The sequence below is a fragment of the Pangasianodon hypophthalmus genome, chromosome 9 (assembly GCF_027358585.1).
Source record: "Pangasianodon hypophthalmus isolate fPanHyp1 chromosome 9, fPanHyp1.pri, whole genome shotgun sequence".
Taxonomy (NCBI): Eukaryota; Metazoa; Chordata; class Actinopteri; order Siluriformes; family Pangasiidae; genus Pangasianodon; species Pangasianodon hypophthalmus.
Window position 1 is genome coordinate 8,388,071 of NC_069718.1, and position 20,574 is coordinate 8,408,644.

At 40.5% G+C, this 20,574-nt stretch overlaps 19 non-coding genes across 19 annotated transcripts; 7 read left to right on the forward strand and 12 right to left on the reverse strand.

The window, feature by feature from the left end:
- Nucleotides 1–717: 717 nt before the first annotated feature.
- trnaa-agc (transfer RNA alanine (anticodon AGC)) lies at nt 718–790 on the forward strand. Its single transcript has one exon. It is a non-coding gene; the product is annotated as a tRNA-Ala (tRNA).
- Nucleotides 791–2,067: 1,277 nt separating this feature from the next.
- On the reverse strand, nt 2,068–2,208 carry LOC128318964 (U4 spliceosomal RNA). Its single transcript, XR_008302393.1, has one exon. It is a non-coding gene; the product is annotated as a U4 spliceosomal RNA (small nuclear RNA).
- Nucleotides 2,209–3,293: 1,085 nt separating this feature from the next.
- trnaa-agc (transfer RNA alanine (anticodon AGC)) lies at nt 3,294–3,366 on the forward strand. The gene has a single exon. It is a non-coding gene; the product is annotated as a tRNA-Ala (tRNA).
- Nucleotides 3,367–3,889: 523 nt separating this feature from the next.
- Nucleotides 3,890–4,030, reverse strand: LOC128318965 (U4 spliceosomal RNA). The gene has a single exon (XR_008302394.1). It is a non-coding gene; the product is annotated as a U4 spliceosomal RNA (small nuclear RNA).
- A 766-nt stretch (nt 4,031–4,796) lies between these two features.
- LOC128318966 (U4 spliceosomal RNA) lies at nt 4,797–4,937 on the reverse strand. Its single transcript, XR_008302395.1, has one exon. It is a non-coding gene; the product is annotated as a U4 spliceosomal RNA (small nuclear RNA).
- A 1,085-nt stretch (nt 4,938–6,022) lies between these two features.
- trnaa-agc (transfer RNA alanine (anticodon AGC)) lies at nt 6,023–6,095 on the forward strand. The gene has a single exon. It is a non-coding gene; the product is annotated as a tRNA-Ala (tRNA).
- A 1,277-nt stretch (nt 6,096–7,372) lies between these two features.
- Nucleotides 7,373–7,513, reverse strand: LOC128318967 (U4 spliceosomal RNA). Its single transcript, XR_008302396.1, has one exon. It is a non-coding gene; the product is annotated as a U4 spliceosomal RNA (small nuclear RNA).
- Nucleotides 7,514–8,598: 1,085 nt separating this feature from the next.
- Nucleotides 8,599–8,671, forward strand: trnaa-agc (transfer RNA alanine (anticodon AGC)). Its single transcript has one exon. It is a non-coding gene; the product is annotated as a tRNA-Ala (tRNA).
- Nucleotides 8,672–9,948: 1,277 nt separating this feature from the next.
- On the reverse strand, nt 9,949–10,089 carry LOC128319017 (U4 spliceosomal RNA). The gene has a single exon (XR_008302446.1). It is a non-coding gene; the product is annotated as a U4 spliceosomal RNA (small nuclear RNA).
- A 1,085-nt stretch (nt 10,090–11,174) lies between these two features.
- On the forward strand, nt 11,175–11,247 carry trnaa-agc (transfer RNA alanine (anticodon AGC)). The gene has a single exon. It is a non-coding gene; the product is annotated as a tRNA-Ala (tRNA).
- Nucleotides 11,248–11,770: 523 nt separating this feature from the next.
- Nucleotides 11,771–11,911, reverse strand: LOC128318968 (U4 spliceosomal RNA). Its single transcript, XR_008302397.1, has one exon. It is a non-coding gene; the product is annotated as a U4 spliceosomal RNA (small nuclear RNA).
- A 766-nt stretch (nt 11,912–12,677) lies between these two features.
- On the reverse strand, nt 12,678–12,818 carry LOC128318969 (U4 spliceosomal RNA). Its single transcript, XR_008302398.1, has one exon. It is a non-coding gene; the product is annotated as a U4 spliceosomal RNA (small nuclear RNA).
- A 770-nt stretch (nt 12,819–13,588) lies between these two features.
- LOC128319029 (U4 spliceosomal RNA) lies at nt 13,589–13,729 on the reverse strand. Its single transcript, XR_008302460.1, has one exon. It is a non-coding gene; the product is annotated as a U4 spliceosomal RNA (small nuclear RNA).
- Nucleotides 13,730–15,390: 1,661 nt separating this feature from the next.
- On the reverse strand, nt 15,391–15,531 carry LOC128318970 (U4 spliceosomal RNA). The gene has a single exon (XR_008302399.1). It is a non-coding gene; the product is annotated as a U4 spliceosomal RNA (small nuclear RNA).
- Nucleotides 15,532–16,297: 766 nt separating this feature from the next.
- LOC128319038 (U4 spliceosomal RNA) lies at nt 16,298–16,438 on the reverse strand. The gene has a single exon (XR_008302469.1). It is a non-coding gene; the product is annotated as a U4 spliceosomal RNA (small nuclear RNA).
- A 1,085-nt stretch (nt 16,439–17,523) lies between these two features.
- Nucleotides 17,524–17,596, forward strand: trnaa-agc (transfer RNA alanine (anticodon AGC)). Its single transcript has one exon. It is a non-coding gene; the product is annotated as a tRNA-Ala (tRNA).
- Nucleotides 17,597–18,120: 524 nt separating this feature from the next.
- Nucleotides 18,121–18,261, reverse strand: LOC128318971 (U4 spliceosomal RNA). The gene has a single exon (XR_008302400.1). It is a non-coding gene; the product is annotated as a U4 spliceosomal RNA (small nuclear RNA).
- Nucleotides 18,262–19,346: 1,085 nt separating this feature from the next.
- On the forward strand, nt 19,347–19,419 carry trnaa-agc (transfer RNA alanine (anticodon AGC)). The gene has a single exon. It is a non-coding gene; the product is annotated as a tRNA-Ala (tRNA).
- A 524-nt stretch (nt 19,420–19,943) lies between these two features.
- LOC128318972 (U4 spliceosomal RNA) lies at nt 19,944–20,084 on the reverse strand. The gene has a single exon (XR_008302401.1). It is a non-coding gene; the product is annotated as a U4 spliceosomal RNA (small nuclear RNA).
- Nucleotides 20,085–20,574: the final 490 nt, after the last annotated feature.

Sequence of the window (20,574 nt, forward strand, 5' to 3'; positions counted from 1 at the left end):
GACTGCACCCCACACCTCCTCACCCACCCAACATCAGTGCCTGAGGGAGAGCAGAAGTAAAATTAAACAGGTGTTAAAGTAAATGAACGTCTTCCAGATTATGCACAAATGCAATTACTGGAGCATATATACAAAAAGTTTTGGTTGCCTTCCTGATAGTAGAAGTGGACAAATTACGAAAGTAACACTCCAAGTCGTTTTTTAAAAGAACCAAACCAGGGTTGAAGTTTTACTACACTGCATTTGTGAACGTGATACTTGGCTAATAAAATGATTAAATTGCATACAGAGCATAAATTTGTGTTTCAAGTCACAGTAAATGAATTCCAAATAAATCAATCAATCAATAAATAAATAAATAAATAAAAAGGGAAAGAAACGAAAGAAAATGAAGAAAGGTCTTAGGGTGTTAGCTACAGAAAGTTCAGCTGTCATCAATATCCAATTTCAAATGTGACACCAGAAAGGATTTGACTGGATAAAAGCTGTGAATGAGCCTGAAAGGTAGTTCTTTACCTTTCCGCTTTAATAAAAAATTGTTAAGCAAAGAACAGACTTTCTTCCAGCACAATATTGTGAACCTGTTCCAGTTTGAAAAAAATGCACGGATTTTCTTCTTATTTTTTCCGACGTGCTTTTGCAAACACATTGTCCCAAGCAGGCAAACGTTATTCACCTCTCCGGGCTCAGAGTGGCGCACTTCCCCACTCTCGGGAAGGGGGATTAGCTCAAATGGTAGAGCGCTCGCTTAGCATGCGAGAGGTAGCGGGATCGATGCCCGCATCCTCCACACTCCGCCGTGTTTTCAACAGAAATTAAACTCATCAGGCTCTTTATTAGGAACACCTGTACACCTACTCATTCATGCAATTATCTAATCAGCCAAGCGTGGGGCAGCAGTGCAGTGCATAAAATCATGCAGATTTGGGCCAGCAGTATCAGGTAATGTTCACATCAACCATCTAAACAGGCAAAAAATACGACAGGTACATGCCTGAAACCAGGTGAGATTCAGTTCCATTCCATTATTAAGCGATCTGGTGAAGCCAGTTAAAATTCCCCTTAGGAACAATCTAAATTGGCCATACAATTTTTAGTTCCTTTTTTTTTTTAAACAGAATTCCACAACTGAAACACATTTAGTACATGAAGCAAAACACGTAGAGTAAAATTCTACCACGACTACACCAGGAACACGTGTCAAAACACGCCAGATAAATGTTCATAGAACAACGTACAATGATCAATGATCGCGCCTCGGATTAACCTCATAAGCTACGATATTGCCTCTGCGAAAGGATAAAGGTCCCGCCCACAACGGCACATGCCCACATTCAGATAGGAGACAGTCCAGGATGGTAAGTCCAAACACATCGCTCAGGTATGTCAGTCACTAAAGGAACAACACGACTGAACCTTCTGTCACTAGTTTGACTGAGAACAAACAGGTTCAAGAATTTCCTAGCAAAAAGGTGTCAAATAAGCTACCTGAAATTAAATAGAAATAAAAGGCTTCCAATCCTCCAGTCGGATCTTAAAGGGGAGGAGTCAGACACGACAGGTAGAAGTCTTTGAAATCAGCCAATATTCATTTCCAAGCTTATATTAAACGATCTAGAAAACCTGGCTGGAAAACAAACAAACCAAGCAAAAACCTTCCAGTGCTACAGTCTGGAAGAAAAGGGGCGGGTGTCACATACGACAGGTACATGCTTGAAACCAGGTGAGATTCAGTTCCATTCCATTATTAAGCAATCTGGTAAAGCCCCTTGGAAAACCTACTCTTTCTTATTCACTGGTTAAAATTCCCCTTAGGAACAATGGAAATTGGCCATAGAATTTTTATTTCCTTTTTCTTAAACAGAATTCCGCAACTGAAACGCATTTAGTACATGAAGCAAAACACATGGAGCAAAATTCTACCACTACTACACCAGGAACACCCATGGACGTGTCAAAACACGCCAGATAAATGTTCATAGAACAACGTACATTTTACCAACCAAACCTTCGTTACTAGCTCGGAAAAAGCAAGCGCATAATCTTCTTTTGACACAACTTTAAAGGTCTTATTAGAGACCATCAAAAATTGCCACGGCTGACTATTTTTCAAGTCATCCAGGCGGGGTATTGGGTAAAGTTTTCAACCAGCAATGATCGCGCCTCGGATTAACCTCATAAGCTACGATATTGCCTCTGCGAAAGGATAAAGGTCCCGCCCACAACGGCACATGCCCACATTCAGATAGGAGACAGTCCAGGATGGTAAGTCCAAACACATCGCTCAGGTATGTCAGTCACTAAAGGAACAACACGACTGAACCTTCTGTCACTAGTTTGACTGAGAACAAACAGGTTCAAGAATTTCCTAGCAAAAAGGTGTCAAATAAGCTACCTGAAATTAAATAGAAATAAAAGGCTTCCAATCCTCCAGTCGGATCTAAAAGGGGAGGAGTCAGACACGACAGGTAGAAGTCTTTGAAATCAGCCAATATTCATTTCCAAGCTCATATTAAACGATCTAGAAAACCTGGCTGGAAAACTCACTGAACACCTTTGGGATGAACTGGAACACTGACTGCACCCCACACCTCCTCACCCACCCAACATCAGTGCCTGAGGGAGAGCAGAAGTAAAATTAAACAGGTGTTAAAGTAAATGAACGTCTTCCAGATTATGCACAAATGCAATTACTGGAGCATATATACAAAAAGTTTTGGTTGCCTTCCTGATAGTAGAAGTGGACAAATTACGAAAGTAACACTCCAAGTCGTTTTTTAAAAGAACCAAACCAGGGTTGAAGTTTTACTACAGTGCATTTGTGAACGTGATACTTGGCTAATAAAATGATTAAATTGCATACAGAGCATAAATTTGTGTTTCAAGTCACAGTAAATGAATTCCAAATAAATCAATCAATCAATAAATAAATAAATAAATAAAAAGGGAAAGAAACGAAAGAAAATGAAGAAAGGTCTTAGGGTGTTAGCTACAGAAAGTTCAGCTGTCATCAATATCCAATTTCAAATGTGACACCAGAAAGGATTTGACTGGATAAAAGCTGTGAATGAGCCTGAAAGGTAGTTCTTTACCTTTCCGCTTTAATAAAAAATTGTTAAGCAAAGAACAGACTTTCTTCCAGCACAATATTGTGAACCTGTTCCAGTTTGAAAAAAATGCACGGATTTTCTTCTTATTTTTTCCGACGTGCTTTTGCAAACACATTGTCCCAAGCAGGCAAACGTTATTCACCTCTCCGGGCTCAGAGTGGCGCACTTCCCCACTCTCGGGAAGGGGGATTAGCTCAAATGGTAGAGCGCTCGCTTAGCATGCGAGAGGTAGCGGGATCGATGCCCGCATCCTCCACACTCCGCCGTGTTTTCAACAGAAATTAAACTCATCAGGCTCTTTATTAGGAACACCTGTACACCTACTCATTCATGCAATTATCTAATCAGCCAAGCGTGGGGCAGCAGTGCAGTGCATAAAATCATGCAGATTTGGGCCAGCAGTATCAGGTAATGTTCACATCAACCATCTAAACAGGCAAAAAATACGACAGGTACATGCCTGAAACCAGGTGAGATTCAGTTCCATTCCATTATTAAGCGATCTGGTGAAGCCAGTTAAAATTCCCCTTAGGAACAATCTAAATTGGCCATACAATTTTTAGTTCCTTTTTTTTTTTAAACAGAATTCCACAACTGAAACACATTTAGTACATGAAGCAAAACACGTAGAGTAACATTCTACCACGACTACACCAGGAACACGTGTCAAAACACGCCAGATAAATGTTCATAGAACAACGTACATTTTACCAACCAAATCTTCATTACTAGCTCGGAAAAATTAAACACACAATCTTCTTTTGACACAACTTTAAAGGTCTTATTAGAGACCATCAAAAATTGCCACGGCTGACTATTTTTCAAGTCATCCAGGCGGGGTATTGGGTAAAGTTTTCAACCAGCAATGATCGCGCCTCGGATTAACCTCATAAGCTACGATATTGCCTCTGCGAAAGGATAAAGATCCCGCCCACAACGGCACATGCCCACATTCAGATAGGAGACAGTCCAGGATGGTAAGTCCAAACACATCGCTCAGGTATGTCAGTCACTAAAGGAACAACACGACTGAACCTTCTGTCACTAGTTTGACTGAGAACAAACAGGTTCAAGAATTTCCTAGCAAAAAGGTGTCAAATAAGCTACCTGAAATTAAATAGAAATAAAAGGCTTCCAATCCTCCAGTCGGATCTTAAAGGGGAGGAGTCAGACACGACAGGTAGAAGTCTTTGAAATCAGCCAGTATTCATTTCCAAGCTTATATTAAACGATCTAGAAAACCTGGCTGGAAAACAAACAAACCAAGCAAAAACCTTCCAGTGCTACAGTCTGGAAGAAAAGGGGCGGGTGTCACATACGACAGGTACATGCTTGAAACCAGGTGAGATTCAGTTCCATTCCATTATTAAGCAATCTGGTAAAGCCCCTTGGAAAACCTACTCTTTCTTATTCACTGGTTAAAATTCCCCTTAGGAACAATGGAAATTGGCCATAGAATTTTTATTTCCTTTTTCTTAAACAGAATTCCGCAACTGAAACGCATTTAGTACATGAAGCAAAACACATGGAGCAAAATTCTACCACTACTACACCAGGAACACCCATGGACGTGTCAAAACACGCCAGATAAATGTTCATAGAACAACGTACATTTTACCAACCAAACCTTCGTTACTAGCTCGGAAAAAGCAAGCGCATAATCTTCTTTTGACACAACTTTAAAGGTCTTATTAGAGACCATCAAAAATTGCCACGGCTGACTATTTTTCAAGTCATCCAGGCGGGGTATTGGGTAAAGTTTTCAACCAGCAATGATCGCGCCTCGGATTAACCTCATAAGCTACGATATTGCCTCTGCGAAAGGATAAAGGTCCCGCCCACAACGGCACATGCCCACATTCAGATAGGAGACAGTCCAGGATGGTAAGTCCAAACACATCGCTCAGGTATGTCAGTCACTAAAGGAACAACACGACTGAACCTTCTGTCACTAGTTTGACTGAGAACAAACAGGTTCAAGAATTTCCTAGCAAAAAGGTGTCAAATAAGCTACCTGAAATTAAATAGAAATAAAAGGCTTCCAATCCTCCAGTCGGATCTTAAAGGGGAGGAGTCAGACACGACAGGTAGAAGTCTTTGAAATCAGCCAATATTCATTTCCAAGCTCATATTAAACGATCTAGAAAACCTGGCTGGAAAACTCACTGAACACCTTTGGGATGAACTGGAACACTGACTGCACCCCACACCTCCTCACCCACCCAACATCAGTGCCTGAGGGAGAGCAGAAGTAAAATTAAACAGGTGTTAAAGTAAATGAACGTCTTCCAGATTATGCACAAATGCAATTACTGGAGCATATATACAAAAAGTTTTGGTTGCCTTCCTGATAGTAGAAGTGGACAAATTACGAAAGTAACACTCCAAGTCGTTTTTTAAAAGAACCAAACCAGGGTTGAAGTTTTACTACACTGCATTTGTGAACGTGATACTTGGCTAATAAAATGATTAAATTGCATACAGAGCATAAATTTGTGTTTCAAGTCACAGTAAATGAATTCCAAATAAATCAATCAATCAATAAATAAATAAATAAATAAAAAGGGAAAGAAACGAAAGAAAATGAAGAAAGGTCTTAGGGTGTTAGCTACAGAAAGTTCAGCTGTCATCAATATCCAATTTCAAATGTGACACCAGAAAGGATTTGACTGGATAAAAGCTGTGAATGAGCCTGAAAGGTAGTTCTTTACCTTTCCGCTTTAATAAAAAATTGTTAAGCAAAGAACAGACTTTCTTCCAGCACAATATTGTGAACCTGTTCCAGTTTGAAAAAAATGCACGGATTTTCTTCTTATTTTTTCCGACGTGCTTTTGCAAACACATTGTCCCAAGCAGGCAAACGTTATTCACCTCTCCGGGCTCAGAGTGGCGCACTTCCCCACTCTCGGGAAGGGGGATTAGCTCAAATGGTAGAGCGCTCGCTTAGCATGCGAGAGGTAGCGGGATCGATGCCCGCATCCTCCACACTCCGCCGTGTTTTCAACAGAAATTAAACTCATCAGGCTCTTTATTAGGAACACCTGTACACCTACTCATTCATGCAATTATCTAATCAGCCAAGCGTGGGGCAGCAGTGCAGTGCATAAAATCATGCAGATTTGGGCCAGCAGTATCAGGTAATGTTCACATCAACCATCTAAACAGGCAAAAAATACGACAGGTACATGCCTGAAACCAGGTGAGATTCAGTTCCATTCCATTATTAAGCGATCTGGTGAAGCCAGTTAAAATTCCCCTTAGGAACAATCTAAATTGGCCATACAATTTTTAGTTCCTTTTTTTTTTTAAACAGAATTCCACAACTGAAACACATTTAGTACATGAAGCAAAACACGTAGAGTAAAATTCTACCACGACTACACCAGGAACACGTGTCAAAACACGCCAGATAAATGTTCATAGAACAACGTACAATGATCAATGATCGCGCCTCGGATTAACCTCATAAGCTACGATATTGCCTCTGCGAAAGGATAAAGGTCCCGCCCACAACGGCACATGCCCACATTCAGATAGGAGACAGTCCAGGATGGTAAGTCCAAACACATCGCTCAGGTATGTCAGTCACTAAAGGAACAACACGACTGAACCTTCTGTCACTAGTTTGACTGAGAACAAACAGGTTCAAGAATTTCCTAGCAAAAAGGTGTCAAATAAGCTACCTGAAATTAAATAGAAATAAAAGGCTTCCAATCCTCCAGTCGGATCTTAAAGGGGAGGAGTCAGACACGACAGGTAGAAGTCTTTGAAATCAGCCAATATTCATTTCCAAGCTTATATTAAACGATCTAGAAAACCTGGCTGGAAAACAAACAAACCAAGCAAAAACCTTCCAGTGCTACAGTCTGGAAGAAAAGGGGCGGGTGTCACATACGACAGGTACATGCTTGAAACCAGGTGAGATTCAGTTCCATTCCATTATTAAGCAATCTGGTAAAGCCCCTTGGAAAACCTACTCTTTCTTATTCACTGGTTAAAATTCCCCTTAGGAACAATGGAAATTGGCCATAGAATTTTTATTTCCTTTTTCTTAAACAGAATTCCGCAACTGAAACGCATTTAGTACATGAAGCAAAACACATGGAGCAAAATTCTACCACTACTACACCAGGAACACCCATGGACGTGTCAAAACACGCCAGATAAATGTTCATAGAACAACGTACATTTTACCAACCAAACCTTCGTTACTAGCTCGGAAAAAGCAAGCGCATAATCTTCTTTTGACACAACTTTAAAGGTCTTATTAGAGACCATCAAAAATTGCCACGGCTGACTATTTTTCAAGTCATCCAGGCGGGGTATTGGGTAAAGTTTTCAACCAGCAATGATCGCGCCTCGGATTAACCTCATAAGCTACGATATTGCCTCTGCGAAAGGATAAAGGTCCCGCCCACAACGGCACATGCCCACATTCAGATAGGAGACAGTCCAGGATGGTAAGTCCAAACACATCGCTCAGGTATGTCAGTCACTAAAGGAACAACACGACTGAACCTTCTGTCACTAGTTTGACTGAGAACAAACAGGTTCAAGAATTTCCTAGCAAAAAGGTGTCAAATAAGCTACCTGAAATTAAATAGAAATAAAAGGCTTCCAATCCTCCAGTCGGATCTAAAAGGGGAGGAGTCAGACACGACAGGTAGAAGTCTTTGAAATCAGCCAATATTCATTTCCAAGCTCATATTAAACGATCTAGAAAACCTGGCTGGAAAACTCACTGAACACCTTTGGGATGAACTGGAACACTGACTGCACCCCACACCTCCTCACCCACCCAACATCAGTGCCTGAGGGAGAGCAGAAGTAAAATTAAACAGGTGTTAAAGTAAATGAACGTCTTCCAGATTATGCACAAATGCAATTACTGGAGCATATATACAAAAAGTTTTGGTTGCCTTCCTGATAGTAGAAGTGGACAAATTACGAAAGTAACACTCCAAGTCGTTTTTTAAAAGAACCAAACCAGGGTTGAAGTTTTACTACACTGCATTTGTGAACGTGATACTTGGCTAATAAAATGATTAAATTGCATACAGAGCATAAATTTGTGTTTCAAGTCACAGTAAATGAATTCCAAATAAATCAATCAATCAATAAATAAATAAATAAATAAAAAGGGAAAGAAACGAAAGAAAATGAAGAAAGGTCTTAGGGTGTTAGCTACAGAAAGTTCAGCTGTCATCAATATCCAATTTCAAATGTGACACCAGAAAGGATTTGACTGGATAAAAGCTGTGAATGAGCCTGAAAGGTAGTTCTTTACCTTTCCGCTTTAATAAAAAATTGTTAAGCAAAGAACAGACTTTCTTCCAGCACAATATTGTGAACCTGTTCCAGTTTGAAAAAAATGCACGGATTTTCTTCTTATTTTTTCCGACGTGCTTTTGCAAACACATTGTCCCAAGCAGGCAAACGTTATTCACCTCTCCGGGCTCAGAGTGGCGCACTTCCCCACTCTCGGGAAGGGGGATTAGCTCAAATGGTAGAGCGCTCGCTTAGCATGCGAGAGGTAGCGGGATCGATGCCCGCATCCTCCACACTCCGCCGTGTTTTCAACAGAAATTAAACTCATCAGGCTCTTTATTAGGAACACCTGTACACCTACTCATTCATGCAATTATCTAATCAGCCAAGCGTGGGGCAGCAGTGCAGTGCATAAAATCATGCAGATTTGGGCCAGCAGTATCAGGTAATGTTCACATCAACCATCTAAACAGGCAAAAAATACGACAGGTACATGCCTGAAACCAGGTGAGATTCAGTTCCATTCCATTATTAAGCGATCTGGTGAAGCCAGTTAAAATTCCCCTTAGGAACAATCTAAATTGGCCATACAATTTTTAGTTCCTTTTTTTTTTTAAACAGAATTCCACAACTGAAACACATTTAGTACATGAAGCAAAACACGTAGAGTAAAATTCTACCACGACTACACCAGGAACACGTGTCAAAACACGCCAGATAAATGTTCATAGAACAACGTACAATGATCAATGATCGCGCCTCGGATTAACCTCATAAGCTACGATATTGCCTCTGCGAAAGGATAAAGGTCCCGCCCACAACGGCACATGCCCACATTCAGATAGGAGACAGTCCAGGATGGTAAGTCCAAACACATCGCTCAGGTATGTCAGTCACTAAAGGAACAACACGACTGAACCTTCTGTCACTAGTTTGACTGAGAACAAACAGGTTCAAGAATTTCCTAGCAAAAAGGTGTCAAATAAGCTACCTGAAATTAAATAGAAATAAAAGGCTTCCAATCCTCCAGTCGGATCTTAAAGGGGAGGAGTCAGACACGACAGGTAGAAGTCTTTGAAATCAGCCAATATTCATTTCCAAGCTTATATTAAACGATCTAGAAAACCTGGCTGGAAAACAAACAAACCAAGCAAAAACCTTCCAGTGCTACAGTCTGGAAGAAAAGGGGCGGGTGTCACATACGACAGGTACATGCTTGAAACCAGGTGAGATTCAGTTCCATTCCATTATTAAGCAATCTGGTAAAGCCCCTTGGAAAACCTACTCTTTCTTATTCACTGGTTAAAATTCCCCTTAGGAACAATGGAAATTGGCCATAGAATTTTTATTTCCTTTTTCTTAAACAGAATTCCGCAACTGAAACGCATTTAGTACATGAAGCAAAACACATGGAGCAAAATTCTACCACTACTACACCAGGAACACCCATGGACGTGTCAAAACACGCCAGATAAATGTTCATAGAACAACGTACATTTTACCAACCAAACCTTCGTTACTAGCTCGGAAAAAGCAAGCGCATAATCTTCTTTTGACACAACTTTAAAGGTCTTATTAGAGACCATCAAAAATTGCCACGGCTGACTATTTTTCAAGTCATCCAGGCGGGGTATTGGGTAAAGTTTTCAACCAGCAATGATCGCGCCTCGGATTAACCTCATAAACTACGATATTGCCTCTGCGAAAGGATAAAGGTCCCGCCCACAACGGCACATGCCCACATTCAGATAGGAGACAGTCCAGGATGGTAAGTCCAAACACATCGCTCAGGTATGTCAGTCACTAAAGGAACAACACGACTGAACCTTCTGTCACTAGTTTGACTGAGAACAAACAGGTTCAAGAATTTCCTAGCAAAAAGGTGTCAAATAAGCTACCTGAAATTAAATAGAAATAAAAGGCTTCCAATCCTCCAGTCGGATCTAAAAGGGGAGGAGTCAGACACGACAGGTAGAAGTCTTTGAAATCAGCCAATATTCATTTCCAAGCTCATATTAAACGATCTAGAAAACCTGGCTGGAAAACTCACTGAACACCTTTGGGATGAACTGGAACACTGACTGCACCCCACACCTCCTCACCCACCCAACATCAGTGCCTGAGGGAGAGCAGAAGTAAAATTAAACAGGTGTTAAAGTAAATGAACGTCTTCCAGATTATGCACAAATGCAATTACTGGAGCATATATACAAAAAGTTTTGGTTGCCTTCCTGATAGTAGAAGTGGACAAATTATGAAAGTAACACTCCAAGTCGTTTTTTAAAAGAACCAAACCAGGGTTGAAGTTTTACTACACTGCATTTGTGAACGTGATACTTGGCTAATAAAATGATTAAATTGCATACAGAGCATAAATTTGTGTTTCAAGTCACAGTAAATGAATTCCAAATAAATCAATCAATAAATAAATAAATAAATAAATAAAAAGGGAAAGAAACGAAAGAAAATGAAGAAAGGTCTTAGGGTGTTAGCTACAGAAAGTTCAGCTGTCATCAATATCCAATTTCAAATGTGACACCAGAAAGGATTTGACTGGATAAAAGCTGTGAATGAGCCTGAAAGGTAGTTCTTTACCTTTCCGCTTTAATAAAAAATTGTTAAGCAAAGAACAGACTTTCTTCCAGCACAATATTGTGAACCTGTTCCAGTTTGAAAAAAATGCACGGATTTTCTTCTTATTTTTTCCGACGTGCTTTTGCAAACACATTGTCCCAAGCAGGCAAACGTTATTCACCTCTCCGGGCTCAGAGTGGCGCACTTCCCCACTCTCGGGAAGGGGGATTAGCTCAAATGGTAGAGCGCTCGCTTAGCATGCGAGAGGTAGCGGGATCGATGCCCGCATCCTCCACACTCCGCCGTGTTTTCAACAGAAATTAAACTCATCAGGCTCTTTATTAGGAACACCTGTACACCTACTCATTCATGCAATTATCTAATCAGCCAAGCGTGGGGCAGCAGTGCAGTGCATAAAATCATGCAGATTTGGGCCAGCAGTATCAGGTAATGTTCACATCAACCATCTAAACAGGCAAAAAATACGACAGGTACATGCCTGAAACCAGGTGAGATTCAGTTCCATTCCATTATTAAGCGATCTGGTGAAGCCAGTTAAAATTCCCCTTAGGAACAATCTAAATTGGCCATACAATTTTTAGTTCCTTTTTTTTTTTAAACAGAATTCCACAACTGAAACACATTTAGTACATGAAGCAAAACACGTAGAGTAAAATTCTACCACGACTACACCAGGAACACGTGTCAAAACACGCCAGATAAAGGTTCATAGAACAACGTACATTTTACCAACCAAATCTTCATTAGTAGCTCGGAAAAATTAAACACACAATCTTCTTTTGACACAACTTTAAAGGTCTTATTAGAGACCATCAAAAATTGCCACGGCTGACTATTTTTCAAGTCATCCAGGCGGGGTATTGGGTAAAGTTTTCAACCAGCAATGATCGCGCCTCGGATTAACCTCATAAGCTACGATATTGCCTCTGCGAAAGGATAAAGGTCCCGCCCACAACGGCACATGCCCACATTCAGATAGGAGACAGTCCAGGATGGTAAGTCCAAACACATCGCTCAGGTATGTCAGTCACTAAAGGAACAACACGACTGAACCTTCTGTCACTAGTTTGACTGAGAACAAACAGGTTCAAGAATTTCCTAGCAAAAAGGTGTCAAATAAGCTACCTGAAATTAAATAGAAATAAAAGGCTTCCAATCCTCCAGTCGGATCTTAAAGGGGAGGAGTCAGACACGACAGGTAGAAGTCTTTGAAATCAGCCAATATTCATTTCCAAGCTTATATTAAACGATCTAGAAAACCTGGCTGGAAAACAAACAAACCAAGCAAAAACCTTCCAGTGCTACAGTCTGGAAGAAAAGGGGCGGGTGTCACATACGACAGGTACATGCTTGAAACCAGGTGAGATTCAGTTCCATTCCATTATTAAGCAATCTGGTAAAGCCCCTTGGAAAACCTACTCTTTCTTATTCACTGGTTAAAATTCCCCTTAGGAACAATGGAAATTGGCCATAGAATTTTTATTTCCTTTTTCTTAAACAGAATTCCGCAACTGAAACGCATTTAGTACATGAAGCAAAACACATGGAGCAAAATTCTACCACTACTACACCAGGAACACCCATGGACGTGTCAAAACACGCCAGATAAATGTTCATAGAACAACGTACATTTTACCAACGAAACCTTCGTTACTAGCTCGGAAAAAGCAAGCGCATAATCTTCTTTTGACACAACTTTAAAGGTCTTATTAGAGACCATCAAAAATTGCCACGGCTGACTATTTTTCAAGTCATCCAGGCGGGGTATTGGGTAAAGTTTTCAACCAGCAATGATCGCGCCTCGGATTAACCTCATAAGCTACGATATTGCCTCTGCGAAAGGATAAAGGTCCCGCCCACAACGGCACATGCCCACATTCAGATAGGAGACAGTCCAGGATGGTAAGTCCAAACACATCGCTCAGGTATGTCAGTCACTAAAGGAACAACACGACTGAACCTTCTGTCACTAGTTTGACTGAGAACAAACAGGTTCAAGAATTTCCTAGCAAAAAGGTGTCAAATAAGCTACCTGAAATTAAATAGAAATAAAAGGCTTCCAATCCTCCAGTCGGATCTTAAAGGGGAGGAGTCAGACACGACAGGTAGAAGTCTTTGAAATCAGCCAATATTCATTTCCAAGCTCATATTAAACGATCTAGAAAACCTGGCTGGAAAACAAACAAACAAACCAAGCAAAAACCTTCCAGTGCTACAGTCTGGAAGAAAAGGGGCGGGTGTCACATACGACAGGTACATGCTTGAAACCAGGTGAGATTCAGTTCCATTCCATTATTAAGCAATCTGGTAAAGCCCCTTGGAAAACCTACTCTTTCTTATTCACTGGTTAAAATTCCCCTTAGGAACAATGGAAACTGGCCATAGAATTTTTATTTCCTTTTTCTTAAACAGAATTCCGCAACTGAAACGCATTTAGTACATGAAGCAAAACACATGGAGCAAAATTCTACCACTACTACACCAGGAACACCCATGGACGTGTCAAAACACGCCAGATAAATGTTCATAGAACAACGTACATTTTACCAACCAAACCTTCGTTACTAGCTCGGAAAAAGTAAGCGCATAATCTTCTTTTGACACAACTTTAAAGGTCTCATTAGAGACCATCAAAAATTGCCACGGCTGACTATTTTTCAAGTCATCCAGGCGTGGTATTGGGTAAAGTTTTCAACCAGCAATGATCGCGCCTCGGATTAACCTCATAAGCTACGATATTGCCTCTGCGAAAGGATAAAGATCCCGCCCACAACGGCACATGCCCACATTCAGATAGGAGACAGTCCAGGATGGTAAGTCCAAACACATCGCTCAGGTATGTCAGTCACTAAAGGAACAACACGACTGAACCTTCTGTCACTAGTTTGACTGAGAACAAACAGGTTCAAGAATTTCCTAGCAAAAAGGTGTCAAATAAGCTACCTGAAATTAAATAGAAATAAAAGGCTTCCAATCCTCCAGTCGGATCTAAAAGGGGAGGAGTCAGACACGACAGGTAGAAGTCTTTGAAATCAGCCAATATTCATTTCCAAGCTCATATTAAACGATCTAGAAAACCTGGCTGGAAAACTCACTGAACACCTTTGGGATGAACTGGAACACTGACTGCACCCCACACCTCCTCACCCACCCAACATCAGTGCCTGAGGGAGAGCAGAAGTAAAATTAAACAGGTGTTAAAGAAAATGAACGTCTTCCAGATTATGCACAAATGCAATTACTGGAGCATATATACAAAAAGTTTTGGTTGCCTTCCTGATAGTAGAAGTGGACAAATTATGAAAGTAACACTTCAAGTCGTTTTTTAAAAGAACCAAACCAGGGTTGAAGTTTTACTACACTGCATTTGTGAACGTGATACTTGGCTAATAAAATGATTAAATTGCATACAGAGCATAAATTTGTGTTTCAAGTCACAGTAAATGAATTCCAAATAAATCAATCAATAAATAAATAAATAAATAAATAAAAAGGGAAAGAAACGAAAGAAAATGAAGAAAGGTCTTAGGGTGTTAGCTACAGAAAGTTCAGCTGTCATCAATATCCAATTTCAAATGTGACACCAGAAAGGATTTGACTGGATAAAAGCTGTGAATGAGCCTGAAAGGTAGTTCTTTACCTTTCCGCTTTAATAAAAAATTGTTAAGCAAAGAACAGACTTTCTTCCAGCACAATATTGTGAACCTGTTCCAGTTTGAAAAAAATGCACGGATTTTCTTCTTATTTTTTCCGACGTGCTTTTGCAAACACATTGTCCCAAGCAGGCAAACGTTATTCACCTCTCCGGGCTCAGAGTGGCGCACTTCCCCACTCTCGGGAAGGGGGATTAGCTCAAATGGTAGAGCGCTCGCTTAGCATGCGAGAGGTAGGGGGATCGATGCCCGCATCCTCCACACTCCGCCGTGTTTTCAACAGAAATTAAACTCATCAGGCTCTTTATTAGGAACACCTGTACACCTACTCATTCATGCAATTATCTAATCAGCCAAGCGTGGGGCAGCAGTGCAGTGCATAAAATCATGCAGATTTTCAACCATCAACCATCTAAACAGGCAAAAAATACGACAGGTACATGCCTGAAACCAGGTGAGATTCAGTTCCATTCCATTATTAAGCGATCTGGTGAAGCCAGTTAAAATTCCCCTTAGGAACAATCTAAATTGGCCATACAATTTTTAGTTCCTTTTTTTTTTTTAAACAGAATTCCACAACTGAAACACATTTAGTACATGAAGCAAAACACGTAGAGTAAAATTCTACCACGACTACACCAGGAACACGTGTCAAAACACGCCAGATAAATGCTCATAGAACAACGTACATTTTACCAACCAAATCTTCATTACTAGCTCGGAAAAATTAAACACACAATCTTCTTTTGACACAACTTTAAAGGTCTTATTAGAGACCATCAAAAATTGCCACGGCTGACTATTTTTCAAGTCATCCAGGCGGGGTATTGGGTAAAGTTTTCAACCAGCAATGATCGCGCCTCGGATTAACCTCATAAGCTACGATATTGCCTCTGCGAAAGGATAAAGGTCCCGCCCACAACGGCACATGCCCACATTCAGATAGGAGACAGTCCAGGATGGTAAGTCCAAACACATCGCTCAGGTATGTCAGTCACTAAAGGAACAACACGACTGAACCTTCTGTCACTAGTTTGACTGAGAACAAACAGGTTCAAGAATTTCCTAGCAAAAAGGTGTCAAATAAGCTACCTGAAATTAAATAGAAATAAAAGGCTTCCAATCCTCCAGTCGGATCTTAAAGGGGAGGAGTCAGACACGACAGGTAGAAGTCTTTGAAATCAGCCAATATTCATTTCCAAGCTTATATTAAACGATCTAGAAAACCTGGCTGGAAAACAAACAAACCAAGCAAAAACCTTCCAGTGCTACAGTCTGGAAGAAAAGGGGCGGGTGTCACATACGACAGGTACATGCTTGAAACCAGGTGAGATTCAGTTCCATTCCATTATTAAGCAATCTGGTAAAGCCCCTTGGAAAACCTACTCTTTCTTATTCACTGGTTAAAATTCCCCTTAGGAACAATGGAAACTGGCCATAGAATTTTTATTTCCTTTTTCTTAAACAGAATTCCGCAACTGAAACGCATTTAGTACATGAAGCAAAACACATGGAGCAAAATTCTACCACTACTACACCAGGAACACCCATGGACGTGTCAAAACACGCCAGATAAATGTTCATAGAACAACGTACATTTTACCAACCAAACCTTCGTTACTAGCTCGGAAAAAGTAAGCGCATAATCTTCTTTTGACACAACTTTAAAGGTCTCATTAGAGACCATCAAAAATTGCCACGGCTGACTATTTTTCAAGTCATCCAGGCATGGTATTGGGTAAAGTTTTCAACCAGCAATGATCGCGCCTCGGATTAACCTCATAAGCTACGATATTGCCTCTGCGAAAGGATAAAGATCCCGCCCACAACGGCACATGCCCACATTCAGATAGGAGACAGTCCAGGATGGTAAGTCCAAACACATCGCTCAGGTATGTCAGTCACTAAAGGAACAACACGACTGAACCTTCTGTCACTAGTTTGACTGAGAACAAACAGGTTCAAGAATTTCCTAGCAAAAAGGTGTCAAATAAGCTACCTGAAATTAAATAGAAATAAAAGGCTTCCAATCCTCCAGTCGGATCTAAAAGGGGAGGAGTCAGACACGACAGGTAGAAGTCTTTGAAATCAGCCAATATTCATTTCCAAGCTCATATTAAACGATCTAGAAAACCTGGCTGGAAAACTCACTGAACACCTTTGGGATGAACTGGAACACTGACTGCACCCCACACCTCCTCACCCACCCAACATCAGTGCCTGAGGGAGAGCAGAAGTAAAATTAAACAGGTGTTAAAGTAAATGAACGTCTTCCAGATTATGCACAAATGCAATTACTGGAGCATATATACAAAAAGTTTTGGTTGCCTTCCTGATAGTAGAAGTGGACAAATTATGAAAGTAACACTCCAAGTCGTTTTTTAAAAGAACCAAACCAGGGTTGAAGTTTTACTACACTGCATTTGTGAACGTGATACTTGGCTAATAAAATGATTAAATTGCATACAGAGCATAAATTTGTGTTTCAAGTCACAGTAAATGAATTCCAAATAAATCAATCAATCAATAAATAAATAAATAAATAAAAAGGGAAAGAAACGAAAGAAAATGAAGAAAGGTCTTAGGGTGTTAGCTACAGAAAGTTCAGCTGTCATCAATATCCAATTTCAAATGTGACACCAGAAAGGATTTGACTGGATAAAAGCTGTGAATGAGCCTGAAAGGTAGTTCTTTACCTTTCCGCTTTAATAAAAAATTGTTAAGCAAAGAACAGACTTTCTTCCAGCACAATATTGTGAACCTGTTCCAGTTTGAAAAAAATGCACGGATTTTCTTCTTATTTTTTCCGACGTGCTTTTGCAAACACATTGTCCCAAGCAGGCAAACGTTATTCACCTCTCCGGGCTCAGAGTGGCGCACTTCCCCACTCTCGGGAAGGGGGATTAGCTCAAATGGTAGAGCGCTCGCTTAGCATGCGAGAGGTAGCGGGATCGATGCCCGCATCCTCCACACTCCGCCGTGTTTTCAACAGAAATTAAACTCATCAGGCTCTTTATTAGGAACACCTGTACACCTACTCATTCATGCAATTATCTAATCAGCCAAGCGTGGGGCAGCAGTGCAGTGCATAAAATCATGCAGATTTGGGCCAGCAGTATCAGGTAATGTTCACATCAACCATCTAAACAGGCAAAAAATACGACAGGTACATGCCTGAAACTAGGTGAGATTCAGTTCCATTCCATTATTAAGCGATCTGGTGAAGCCAGTTAAAATTCCCCTTAGGAACAATCTAAATTGGCCATACAATTTTTAGTTCCTTTTTTTTTTTTAAACAGAATTCCACAACTGAAACACATTTAGTACATGAAGCAAAACACGTAGAGTAAAATTCTACCACGACTACACCAGGAACACGTGTCAAAATACGCCAGATAAATGTTCATAGAACAACGTACATTTTACCAACCAAATCTTCATTACTAGCTCGGAAAAATTAAACACACAATCTTCTTTTGACACAACTTTAAAGGTCTTATTAGAGACCATCAAAAATTGCCACGGCTGACTATTTTTCAAGTCATCCAGGCGGGGTATTGGGTAAAGTTTTCAACCAGCAATGATCGCGCCTCGGATTAACCTCATAAGCTACGATATTGCCTCTGCGAAAGGATAAAGGTCCCGCCCACAACGGCACATACCCACATTCAGATAGGAGACAGTCCAGGATGGTAAGTCCAAACACATCGCTCAGGTATGTCAGTCACTAAAGGAACAACACGACTGAACCTTCTGTCACTAGTTTGACTGAGAACAAACAGGTTCAAGAATTTCCTAGCAAAAAGGTGTCAAATAAGCTACCTGAAATTAAATAGAAATAAAAGGCTTCCAATCCTCCAGTCGGATCTTAAAGGGGAGGAGTCAGACACGACAGGTAGAAGTCTTTGAAATCAGCCAATATTCATTTCCAAGCTCATATTAAACGATCTAGAAAACCTGGCTGGAAAACTCACTGAACACCTTTGGGATGAACTGGAACACTGACTGCACCCCACACCTCCTCACCCACCCAACATCAGTGCCTGAGGGAGAGCAGAAGTAAAATTAAACAGGTGTTAAAGTAAATGAACGTCTTCCAGATTATGCACAAATGCAATTACTGGAGCATATATACAAAAAGTTTTGGTTGCCTTCCTGATAGTAGAAGTGGACAAATTATGAAAGTAACACTCCAAGTCGTTTTTTAAAAGAACCAAACCAGGGTTGAAGTTTTACTACACTGCATTTGTGAACGTGATACTTGGCTAATAAAATGATTAAATTGCATACAGAGCATAAATTTGTGTTTCAAGTCACAGTAAATGAATTCCAAATCAATCAATCAATCAATCAATAAATAAATAAATAAAAAGGGAAAGAAACGAAAGAAAATGAAGAAAGGTCTTAGGGTGTTAGCTACAGAAAGTTCAGCTGTCATCAATATCCAATTTCAAATGTGACACCAGAAAGGATTTGACTGGATAAAAGCTGTGAATGAGCCTGAAAGGTAGTTCTTTACCTTTCCGCTTTAATAAAAAATTGTTAAGCAAAGAACAGACTTTCTTCCAGCACAATATTGTGAACCTGTTCCAGTTTGAAAAAAATGCACGGATTTTCTTCTTATTTTTTCCGACGTGCTTTTGCAAACACATTGTCCCAAGCAGGCAAACGTTATTCACCTCTCCGGGCTCAGAGTGGCGCACTTCCCCACTCTCGGGAAGGGGGATTAGCTCAAATGGTAGAGCGCTCGCTTAGCATGCGAGAGGTAGCGGGATCGATGCCCGCATCCTCCACACTCCGCCGTGTTTTCAACAGAAATTAAACTCATCAGGCTCTTTATTAGGAACACCTGTACACCTACTCATTCATGCAATTATCTAATCAGCCAAGCGTGGGGCAGCAGTGCAGTGCATAAAATCATGCAGATTTGGGCCAGCAGTATCAGGTAATGTTCACATCAACCATCTAAACAGGCAAAAAATACGACAGGTACATGCCTGAAACCAGGTGAGATTCAGTTCCATTCCATTATTAAGCGATCTGGTGAAGCCAGTTAAAATTCCCCTTAGGAACAATCTAAATTGGCCATACAATTTTTAGTTCCTTTTTTTTTTTTAAACAGAATTCCACAACTGAAACACATTTAGTACATGAAGCAAAACACGTAGAGTAAAATTCTACCACGACTACACCAGGAACACGTGTCAAAACACGCCAGATAAATGCTCATAGAACAACGTACATTTTACCAACCAAATCTTCATTACTAGCTCGGAAAAATTAAACACACAATCTTCTTTTGACACAACTTTAAAGGTCTTATTAGAGACCATCAAAAATTGCCACGGCTGACTATTTTTCAAGTCATCCAGGCGGGGTATTGGGTAAAGTTTTCAACCAGCAATGATCGCGCCTCGGATTAACCTCATAAGCTACGATATTGCCTCTGCGAAAGGATAAAGGTCCCGCCCACAACGGCACATGCCCACATTCAGATAGGAGACAGTCCAGGATGGTAAGTCCAAACACATCGCTCAGGTATGTCAGTCACTAAAGGAACAACACGACTGAACCTTCTGTCACTAGTTTGACTGAGAACAAACAGGTTCAAGAATTTCCTAGCAAAAAGGTGTCAAATAAGCTACCTGAAATTAAATAGAAATAAAAGGCTTCCAATCCTCCAGTCGGATCTTAAAGGGGAGGAGTCAGACACGACAGGTAGAAGTCTTTGAAATCAGCCAATATTCATTTCCAAGCTTATATTAAACGATCTAGAAAACCTGGCTGGAAAACAAACAAACCAAGCAAAAACCTTCCAGTGCTACAGTCTGGAAGAAAAGGGGCGGGTGTCACATACGACAGGTACATGCTTGAAACCAGGTGAGATTCAGTTCCATTCCATTATTAAGCAATCTGGTAAAGCCCCTTGGAAAACCTACTCTTTCTTA